Below are 11,058 nucleotides of genomic sequence, written 5' to 3'. Positions count from 1 at the left end.
CAGGCCATCTAGTCCAACCCCCTGCTCCACGCAGGATCAGCCCAAAGAAAAATTTTTATCCCTTTGAAAATTAGCTTGGTGTAGTGGTTAAGAGTGGTGGCCTATAATCAGGAAAACCAAGTTTGATTCCCCACTCCTCTACATGCAGCCAGCTGAGTGACTTGGACTAGTCACAGTTCTCTCAGAGCTCTCTCAGCCTCACTTACCTCACAGGGTGACTGATGTGGGGAGAGGAGGGGTAGGGGATTGGAAGCCACTTTGGGATTCCTTCAGGTAGTACAAAGCAGTATACAAAATACCATCTCTCTCACACTACAAGAAGTCATGTTTCCAGTTGTTTTTTTGGACTCATACAGTAGAGCTGGGACGAATCTTTGTTTCTGTCCATGGCAATGCTCTACAAATCAGGAGAGAGGACGCTGGGTTCTGTATTCCAAGAGCCTGGTCTCCTAGAAGGGTCCTGCATAGCGCCTGTATTTCCACGGATAAAGCAGCCGTGTGAACAGGTGCGTCTGCCTCAGAGCCAGCTCACAACAGAACCAAGGGGAAAGCGAGCGGCATCGGACCTCTGCATCCTCTCCGACACCCCTCCGACCTTCAGCCGAGGCTGGAAGGGCTCAGATCTCCCCCTCCCCCCTGCTGGGTCTGCAGAAGGGGCCGCACAGCCACCCTCCGAAGTGAGAGCAGGCAGAAGCGCAAGAGCCCCGCAGCACCCGCGGCCGGAGGGGGGCCAGTGACTCCGGGGAGCCGCACAGGTAGTGAGACCTCGAGGTGCTCGTGGGCTCTTGTTCGGATCTGCCTCCCAGCGCTTGGGAGCGAGCTCTCAGTGGCCGCTTGCGCCTTCAGCAGCACTCCTCCTGAGCGCATCACCCTTCCGGCTGCCCTCCGCGGAGGAGAGTTTTCTCCGCAATCCCCCGTGTGGGGCATGCAGGCAGACCCCTTCCCCCCTTGCAGAGAGGCGGGCGGGACGGGACTCACGGGAGGCTCCGCTGCCCCCCCCCCTGCGCAATCCCAGCCCAGGTCCCTGGGGGGGGGGCTGCCGCTGCCTGCCACGGGGGCCGCATGGCGGGGGGGGGGGTCTGGTCTGCTTGGATTCCCCGCAAAGGGTTAAGCGCCCCCCCTCCTTCCCAGTTTAAACTGCCTGCTCGGCGCGTGTCTTTCGGGGGGGGGGCGGCGGGTGGGGGGGGGGGGTCCTGCGCACCTATTGGCTGCCCTCGATCAGCTGCGGTTCGGCTCGAGCCGCGGCTAAACGGCTCCGTCGCTCGGCAGGGGAAGCGGGGAGGCGATCCCGGCGCTTGTGAGCAGCGCGGCGACCTCCGCCAGGCAGCCCCCGCTCCGCCCGCCCCGCCGCGGCTGAAGGACGCCGGAGATGCCCGCGGGGCCGCAGGGGCGCTGCTGCCGTGGCGCGCAGGCGAGGCTGTCCCCTTAGCCGCCGCGCTCCGGCCGCCTCTCCCCGGCGCGGCTGCACGGAGCAGGTAAGGCGGCCACGGAGCGAGGCCGGACGCGGGACGGGACGGGACGGGACAGGTGGGCGCGCATCCCTGGCAGCCGCACCTCGGCCAGGGTGGGGGGGACTTGTTTGCCCAAGTTCTCCGGCCGGGGCTGCGGGGCAGGGGGGGCACACTAAAAGCCCCCCAGTTCTTGGGGCAAGGGGGCGCAGGTGGGGTGGGGGCCTCGCAGGTGTGCCCGTGGCAGGTGCGGCGTGGCCCCGGAGTGGGAGAGGGTACCTGGTGCCGCCTCAAGTTTGTTCTCCCTTTGGGGGCGGGCAGGGCACGCTGGCAAGAAGGGACCTCCCAGGGGGAGGACAGACACCCCCCGCGCTCGACCTGTGCGCCTCCTACCTGTTCTTTTGCCAGCCAAGTAGCCACCGGAGGATTGCATGTCTTTCAGACGGATCCCTCCCAAGGGAATGCCAGTCTGGGATTGCCACAACTTCTTGATCTTGCTCAGGTTTGGCATCTGTTGAGACGTTCAGCGAGGGGACCTTCCTGGCAGCCTTGTCTTTTCCGAGGGAGAGCCGTCTGCCTTCTCCCTCTAGGCAGAGCCTCCCCGGAATTAGAAATAATAGGTTCAAATGGGTAGCCGTGTTGGTCTGAAGTAGCACAATAAAATCAGAGTCCAGGAGCACCTTTAAGACCAACAAAGATTTATTAAAGGCGTGAGCTTTTGAGTGCAAGCACCCTTCGTCAGACACTCTTCCTCAGAGAGTGCTTGCACTCGAAAGCTCATGCCTTGAATAAATCTTTGTTGGTCTTAAAGGTGCTCCTGGACTCTGCTTTTACTGAATTAGAAATGAGACTCACGATTCTGCGATTTGTTGGGTTAGGGTTCTCTTCGGAGCTTTCTCGGCGAAGGGGCACATAACTGTTCAAACTTAGAGAATCTCCCACAGGGAAGGCATCGGTGGCTGACAGATTTGGGATTCTAGGATTTGTAATCTTCTGCAAGACGATCAGGCTGTCACCCCCCCCCCCCCTTTCCATAGATTGTGAAATGTATCTGTGGGTTGCTTAGGACAAAAATAAGCACTGCTTTAATATTGGGTGACAACCCAAAAGAGTTGAATGTCTGTGGCTCTATGGCGTTCCAGCATGCCCAAGGAAAGCGCAATCATTATAGCTACCTGGGCAGGTGTTATCAGCTAGCCAGGCAGTTTTTTACAGCGTACACCTCCCTGGATGTGAGGTTCGGTGGCATTAAGGTTAAATGCTATGCAAAGAAGGCAAGCAAGTGTCTGGAATTCAGTTGTGCATGACATTCACGAACTGGTCTAGAGGTCTCTTTATTTTGTCCTCATGAAGACGTTATTAAATATTTTGGGGCCTGCTGCTCTTGGCAAAGAGGAGTCCGTTAATGTTCCCAGAAAGGGGAGTGGGGGCATCACCAAAATCGCAAGCAGTTGATCTGGGAACCCATCCACAGTTCTTCTGAGTGTCTCAGCCCCTGAATGACTCTGCCTTGCGTTGTGGCTGATCAAACCAGTCGCCTCGTTCTCCTCCGTACAGAGATGAAAGTAGCTGCTGAAGGCAGTTCGATCATATATTCCTTCTCTTCTTCATAATAAGGCAAGAGGTTAACCGGGGGAGATGCAACCAAGAAGGACTTTTTTCCCTGCCCCTCAAACGCACCACTCACACCATGGCTAGTTTGCTCCTCGGTGTTGTTGTTTTTGTGCTTGTGGTTTGGATTAGGGTGCAAAATAACCGTAGCATTTGCCAGTCCTGACAAGTTCTGTTAGACTTCGGAGCAGCGAGAGACAGAGTTGTTCTTCATCTTATATTCTGTTTGTCCCAGAAGAAGGATGTTTTTGCTCTGCCAGGATGCCCAGGTCTTTCGGGCAAACGCCCAGGGTACGTGGCAGTGGACGGAGCCCAGTTGTTGCATTGATGAGCAAAGCCATCCTGTCGCTTGCATCTTGGAACGGACGTTCACTTCATTTGCCAAAGCGTACAAAAGAGAGGAGCCTAACAAATGAAAACGAGATGTGATTTCATCCAAGTTCATATTTGGAAGGAGCTTTAACTATCTGATCAGCCAGGAGCTACGCTTCATAAGCCTCTGATAGCATTGATTTGAGGAGAGAGAGCTGTTTTTTATACCCAAATTTTCACTACTCCAAGGAGTCTCAAGACAGCTTACAGACACCTTTCCTTTCCTCTCCCCACAACACATGCCCTGTGAGGTAGATGGGGCTGAGAGACAGAGAACAGTCCTAGGAGAACTGTGACTAGCCCAAGGTCACCCAGCTGGCTGCATGTGGAGGAGGAGTGGGGAATCAAACCCAGCTCTCCAGACTGGATACTCCTTAACCACTACACCAAGCAGAAAAGTAGATGCTGTGGTTTTACAAGAACACAGTTGCAAGGGGCAGCCTCCCATTACATTATGGTGGGATGTAGTGATCAGAATGTTGTACTAGGAGGGGTGGGGGTCAAACTGTGTCTGTGGACATCTGGAGAGCCACAGTTTGGCCACCCTTGAGCTAGGAGTCTGGGAGCACCTGCACCGAATTCCCACAGACCTTGGGCCTGCCATCAGCCGACAGGATTGTTGATGGAATTAAAAGGGGGACAGAATAAGATACTGCCTTGGGCCCCCTTTCCAGGGAGGATGTACCAGTGAAGCAAATGAAATTATTTTCCAACACAAATCATTAACATGCATGATTACAACTGTACAATATGTAGGATTTGAAGAGCCTTCTGCGGTTTGCTCGTCCAGTGTGGCTTTGATGCTTTGGTTGCTGTGGTTTTTAGATTGTGACTGACTTATAAACCACTTTGAGCATATAAAAAGTAAAGCAGCATAAGATATTTTAAATTGCTCAGTCAACAGCATCACTTCCAGAAGCCAGGGCAACACTGGTGTGCTTGCATGTTTGCCACCATGCTAGGTGGGGTATACTTTCTTCCCACGTGGTTGCATTAAAAGTGTGCTTAGCAAATGAAGCAAGCAATGCCCTTCCTTAAAGACCACTGGTGGGGGGGGGGAGCTCACCACCTCCTTAGACAGCCGATTCCATTGCTGAACTACTCTGTGAAAATTGTTTCCTGATATCTAGTTGGTACCATTCTCCATGTAGTTTAAACCAGAGGTAGTCAACCTGTGGTCCTCCAGATGTCCATGGACTACAATTCCCATGAGCCCCTGCCAGCAACCACAGGTTGACTACCCCTGGTTTAAACCCATTGTTGCAGGTCCTGTCCCCTGCTGCCCACAGGAACCTTTCCCTGTCCTCCTCTAAGTGATGTCCTTTCAAATAGACCAATCCTGTCCCCTCTCAACTTCCTTTTCTCCAGGCTGAACAGTTTTTTCTCACAGGGCTTGGTCCCCCAGATCATCTTCATTACTCTCTTCTGCACCCTCTCAATTTTAAAGTAAGGCCTCCAGGACTGTCCACAGTACTCCAGTGGGGTCTGACCAATACACTGGAACTACAACATCTTGAGATTTTGATAGTATGCCTCGGTTGATACAGCCCAAGAGTTCATTTGCCTTTTTTATTGCTGCATCACATTGTCTGCTCATATTTAGAAGAAGAAGAAGAGTTGGTTCTTATATGCTGCTTTTCCCTACCCGAAGGAGGCTCAAAGCGGCTTACAGTCGCCTTCCCATTCCTCTCCTTATAGTCCACAACTAGCCCAAGATCACATTCACCCACACTGCTACCCAGAAGTGTATCTCCCACCCAGTAGGCATGCTTCTCATTTTTGTGACCTGGATATAGTACTCTGGGCATCTGAACTCATCCAGTGCAATCAGGAGCCTCTCAACCACCTCTCTGCTCATGTCAACTCACCACCCAGATATGATACCTGGCCCTTACCATCCCTAGAGTGTCCATATTCTTCTGGGGGGTGGGGAGAGACAAATAAGATGCAGAGCCTTTCTGCTTCCTCTCTGTCTCTTCACCCGACAGTTGGCCTATTGCCTCTTTTACCTTACATTTGCTCCTCACATTTCTTGTTATAATGTTCTTCCCTGGCCAGTCTCAGCTCACTCCCAGCCTTGGCCTTTCTGATGGCCGGCCTTGCAATCTGCAGATACTCATATCCTGAGGTCTGTCCTTCCCTTCATTTCTTGAACATTTCCTTTTTCTTCCTTAGCTCCTCCTGAAGTTAGGCTTCTTGGATCTCTCTCCATGTTCCCCTCTTGCTGGAATTGCATGCCTTAGCATGCGATAGCTCTTGTTTAAAGAGAGCCCACTTGTCACTCATTCCTTTCTCTTCCAGCATTCTTGTCCACAGGGTGACTCTTATCATGTTTCTGAGTTTCTGACCTACAAACATCCAACATACACGTCTGACCACAAACTTCCTTGGTCCCCACCTCAAAAGGATTCCTAGGAAGACATGGTCATTCCGCCCACCCCCACCTCCTTCACCCCATCCACCATCTCTTGCCTGTTGCATATGCTGTGGATTGACCTGGAGGGCTCAAGCTAGCGTAATCCTGGATCTCAGAAGCATGGTCAGCCCAGGTTAGGACTTCAGTGGGAGACCACTACGAAGATCCATGATCAATACACAGAAGCAGGCAATGCCAACCCAATGTTGCTCAACTCTTGCCTTGAAAACCCTACAGATTTTAGAAGCTAAGCAGGGTTGGCCATGGTTATTACTGAGATGGGAGACTAAAGAGAAAGTCCAGGGCTGTTATGTAACCGCCGGTTTGTCTCTTGCCTTGAAAACCAAATGGGGTTGCCTTTAGGGATGGGCAGAGGCCACATTTTTGTGGTTCAGTTCATGATCCATGGCTGAACTATAAACTGATACATAATGTCACAGTTTAAAGCCATGCTTCGTGCTCTTCATGAACCATCACAAACTCCATCAAAACTCTTGGAAGTTTATGGTGATTCTTCCAACATGGCTTTATAAACTATGAATCAGCCCAAATTCATAATGAACTGTAGTTTCTGAGCTAGCTTGTGCCCAATCCAAGTTTCATAGGTCGGCTGCTGAGCACATCAGCCATGCATTCGTTTGTTGTATGTTTGTTTGTTTGTTTGTTTATTAAACTTGTATACCGCCACTCCCAGCAAGCTGGCTTGTGGCAGTTCACAATAACAGATAAAAACAACACAATCCCAATCATAAAACCCCCATACAATAAAACTCCAGTAGACAATATACCTGGGGAAGGCACTGGCAAACCACCCCGTATTGAGTCTGCCAAGAAAACGCTGGAGGGCGTCACCCCAAGGGTCAGACATGACCCGGTGCTTGCACAGGGGATACCTTTACGTTTACCTTTTATACAATATACAGCAACTTACATGGCGATAAAAACAAGAGCAACTCCTTCCCAACGACAGGGCCATGAGTAGTATCTTTGTGACAAAGTGGCACGCAGACGGCTGGCACATGCATTGTGGCATTAGCTTTCATGGGTTCTCTGGAGCATCCATGAAGTGTTGTGAATTAGTAACATATGATTACTTAGTGGATTCCAAACAATTCTACCCGCCAACTAGGGGTGACTCAGTTGTCATAGGCTTCGATGTCTCTTGGTTGATGTAAAAATATTATATCCTATTGAAGAGCATATTTGCAAAATGTTTATATCATTGGTAATGGAAACTGTCTCTCTCCATGTAGATTCTTTACTTACCATGAAATTGGTTCAGGAGCCATGGGTGTGTGCAATAGAACATGCTAACTAGGAGACATGTTCTACCTTCATGGTTGCATCAAATATGTGTTTTACAAACTGTGCAAAACAGTTGTCTCTGAAGAATTCCTCCAGTACAAATATAGTAACCCAGTTCTTTCTCTAAGTAGTACTTGATTGGGTCAAAAGTTATGTTTGGGAGTGTATCTGTTGAGCATCTGGATAGCAGCTGACATACCCTTTAGTCCCCTTTAAATACCCTGTAAGGTCACCAGGGTGTAAACTGCACGGAGCTTTTATTCCAATCCCAGGTCGATTCAGTCCCTGCCCTCTACACAGAATGAGATTTTCGTTTGGATTTTGGGCGATTTAAATTTTCCTTCTGCAGCAAGAAGGATTGATCTGGAGTGACCCTACCTTTATTGTGCGATATCTTAGAGTGCTTTTAATGCTCAAGATTTTTCAAATCTGGATTGGGAAAGAAAGCTCCATGGTAGAGAACCTCTGATAGGTCACACCTGGTCATGTGACAAGCTTGCCTTAAAGGAGAAGCCCCTAATTTCTCTCAACTTCTGTCGGTCTTGGATTTTCTCTCCCTTCTCTGCATTTTTCGATCCTCCCCCCCTCCAAAAAAAATAAAGAGGCTCCCTGCTTTGCTCTTCTCCCTCCCCTTCAAGAAAAGAAAGAAAGAGGCTTGCCCCCCCCCTTCTGAACTACCCTAACCACGTACAGAAGACTTTCCCCTTTGAATGGGGGGGGGGAGGAAGACCTGAGTTCAAAGCGATCTGAATTCAACAGGATTGGAATAAACAAAGTAAGTGCAGACTCTGCCCAGGTGTCTATACGCTTCTGAACCAAAGTCCATGATGCTTACTCCATCTTCAGTGTTGGGGAGGCAGTGGGTCCCTGCCTCCCCAGCGTGATTCAGTCCTCTCGGCCACCCCTATGTCAACTGCTACAGTTCCTAACACTGCTTCAGCAAACAGTAGGAGACTGGGGGAGGGGGGAACAATAGTGCCTGGGAAGGTTAGAGTTGAGGGATATGATGTCATTTCCTGGTGATGTTCTAGGAATCCCCCTTAATCTATATGACAAAGATCATAGAGACTAGGAGGAAATCCTAAAACACCACGGGGGGGGGGACACACATTTTTCTCCTACTCCTCAATTTTTGAGCACAGCTGATTGGGCCTGGGGCAGGGAGCTCCCCGTTGTGTCTGGGCAATTGGGAAGCCTATCTCAAGGATGCAAAGCATATGGAAGGAATGGGGAAGTGGGGGGCCCATTCTGCGGGCTGGATGAAGACCATTTGCTCAGCCACATTCCCAGCAATGCCATCCAGCTCATACAGAAGAGCTTAGAGACTTCAAAGGTAGCCTGTGGCATCCTGGTGCCTTTCCTGTCCATTGACAAAATTCATCCATGTGAACCACGTGGTACTCCCTGAAAAACCACCTTCTGGAAATCCCAGTTTGACTTCAGTCAAAATTTTACATTGGACTTCTAGTCCCCGGAGACTAATGAAGTCATTCTCATGTACACACTTCGTTGGGATATGATTTCATTTCAGCTGAATTCTGTTTCAAGTTGACCTGCTGAAGATCACTGCTGAGGGGAGCCAGAGAGTTCGACACTTTCCGTCCTGATCAGCTTTGAATAATCCCCATCAGCTCAGTTCTCACTCATTCCATTTTTGCAGATAAAGGAGCAAAACGTCAAAGGGAATAAGGAGCCCAAGGAAACCCAAGACATAAGCAGAGAACCCAGGAACTGAATCCGTCTATTACTAGCGGAAGTTCAACGATCGCTTTGTAGCCATTTCTGCTTTATAGGCGCCCCCCCCCCCCGAATTAAAAACCCATGAAATATCTCACTTTAACACTATATTCATCTGGGGAAATTGTATTCCTTCCTCTTATTGATCTGCAGACTGCTATTGACTCCTCCATGGCATATAGGGGACAACCATTGAACTGTAGTGTTGTGTGTTTTTTTTTTAAGGGCTGGGCACTTCGGCACGCTTAGGCCGCTCATGAGAATTGTAATCCATGGAGATCTGGAGAGCCACGGTTTGGCCACCTCTGCGCTAGAGGGAAGCAGTTTACAAGGATAACATGGATCTATCAGCCTTAGGTCACTTGCTTTATCACATCTCCTTTTGCACTCTGTGTGTGTGTTGGTTTGCTTCAACTGGGAGCATTGAACTTTTGCCCAACAAACAGCATGCCCTACATGGTCGCTTTCTACATATTTAACTCCTGGTTTTGCAATCCCAGCTAAGCAGCAGAAACAAGAAATCTATTACATACTTGTTGGGATGCCATATATGGTCAGTTGATGGTGGTCTGGCCTCTGGTGGACCTCCTGATGGCCACTGTTTGACACACAGTTTTGGACTGGAGGGGCCATGGGCCTGATCCAATATGGCTTCTCTCATGTTGTTATACATTTGCCATTGTGGGCTTCAATTCAGAGCTAGGTAGATAAGAAGTTTTGAGGAGGGGGCTGTGGCTCAGTACCAGAGCGTCTGCTCAGCCTGGAGAAAAGGAGGTTGAGAGGGGACATGATAGCCCTCTTTAAGTATTTGAAAGGTTGTCACTTGGAGGAGGGCAGGATGCTGTTTCTGTTGGCTGCAGAGGAGAGGACACGCAGTAATGGGTTTAAACTACAAGTACAACGATATAGGCTAGATATCAGGAAAAAAATTTTCACAGTCAGAGTAGTTCAGCAGTGGAATAGGCTGCCTAAGGAGGTGGTGAGCGCCCCCTCACTGGAAGTCTTCAAGCAAAGGTTGGATACACACTATTCTTGGATGCTTTAGGATGCTTAGGGCTAATCCTGCATTGAGCAGGGGGTTGGACTAGATGGCCTGTATGGACCCTTCCAACTCTATGATTCTGTGATTCTGCATTGTTTCTTACTACTACTACTACTACTACTACTACTACTGCTACTGCTGCTGCTGCTACTACTACTACTACTACTACCACCACCACCATTATTATATCCATAGTTTATTCCCCAACATCTCCAGTTAAAAGGCCCAGGTAGAATATGGCAAGAAAGACCCTGGAGACCCACTGCCAACCAGAATTGACAGTTTTGTTCTTGATAGGCCAGTAGTCCAAAATAGTATAAGACATTTCAATGTGTTAGAAAGCAAGGCGGAAAATCCATTAATATCAGTGTAGCAAAATCCGGAGTCCTGTGGTTTAATTACAGGATTCCTGCTCATGAATGCAGTGTATTGTGAATAATATGCATATACAATTGAAATGTATTTGCCTCTACTTTAAGTATATAAACCCTCCATTTTTAAGCATATTTATGCACATGTGTATTTCTATATACACACACATTTAAATGGGTGACACTTTTATGAGTCATTTTTTTAAATGGGGATTAGAATTTGGTTTTATATGGCACCTCTCATGCTCAAAGTATTCCAAAGCAGTTTGCTTAGTGCATGAGTTATGATCCGTGCCAGCAAAAGGGGTTGCACAGAGAAATGCTTTTGAAGAAGAATGCCAGCCAAAGTTCCAGGGTCCTGCACTAGTCTTTTTGAAAAGCAGCTTGTGATCTTCAGTTTTTACTCCTTGAGTGAGCTGCAAAACAACAACAACACAGTCAACTGGAAGTCTGCATCTTATATATGAGCATTAGGCCCATAAAACCCCGCTTGCTGGGCCCATGGCTAGGTGGTAGAGCATCTGCTCGGCATGCAGAAGGCTCTAGGTTAAGGTGACCAGAATTTAGAAACCGTAAGGCGGGACAAGCCATCACCGCTGCCGCTGCCGCAGTGGTGGTGCAGCGGTGGGCGCGGCAGCGGCCTCCCTCTCTCTAACTGACTGGGCTCACCCCGCTGCCCGTGCGCCTCTCCCACAAGCCTCCCGCGCACCTCTCCCATCTTGTGTGCCTGCGTGGCGTCAGCGCAGGCCAGGGGGG

At 49.6% G+C, this 11,058-nt stretch overlaps 1 protein-coding gene across 4 annotated transcripts in view; it reads left to right on the top strand.

Annotated features, from left to right (window-relative positions):
• The first annotated feature begins 625 nt into the window (after positions 1 to 625).
• Positions 626 to 11,058, top strand: part of CDH12 (cadherin 12) — an 873,293-nt gene continuing 862,860 nt past the window's right edge. For 2 of the 4 annotated variants that reach the window (XM_077353396.1, XM_077353395.1), the window contains exon 1: positions 626 to 755. The gene's annotated coding sequence lies outside the window, so the exon portion shown is untranslated. Of the gene's footprint in view, positions 756 to 1,221; positions 1,476 to 11,058 lie in introns of those variants that run through there. The other 2 variants (XM_077353393.1, XM_077353394.1) reach the window with 1 other exon arrangement.

The sequence above is a fragment of the Paroedura picta genome, chromosome 9 (genome assembly GCF_049243985.1).
Source record: "Paroedura picta isolate Pp20150507F chromosome 9, Ppicta_v3.0, whole genome shotgun sequence".
In the NCBI taxonomy this organism is placed as follows: domain Eukaryota; kingdom Metazoa; phylum Chordata; class Lepidosauria; order Squamata; family Gekkonidae; genus Paroedura; species Paroedura picta.
The sequence above is the reverse complement of the archived record's forward strand: the minus strand, read 5'-3'. Positions and strand labels throughout refer to the sequence as shown.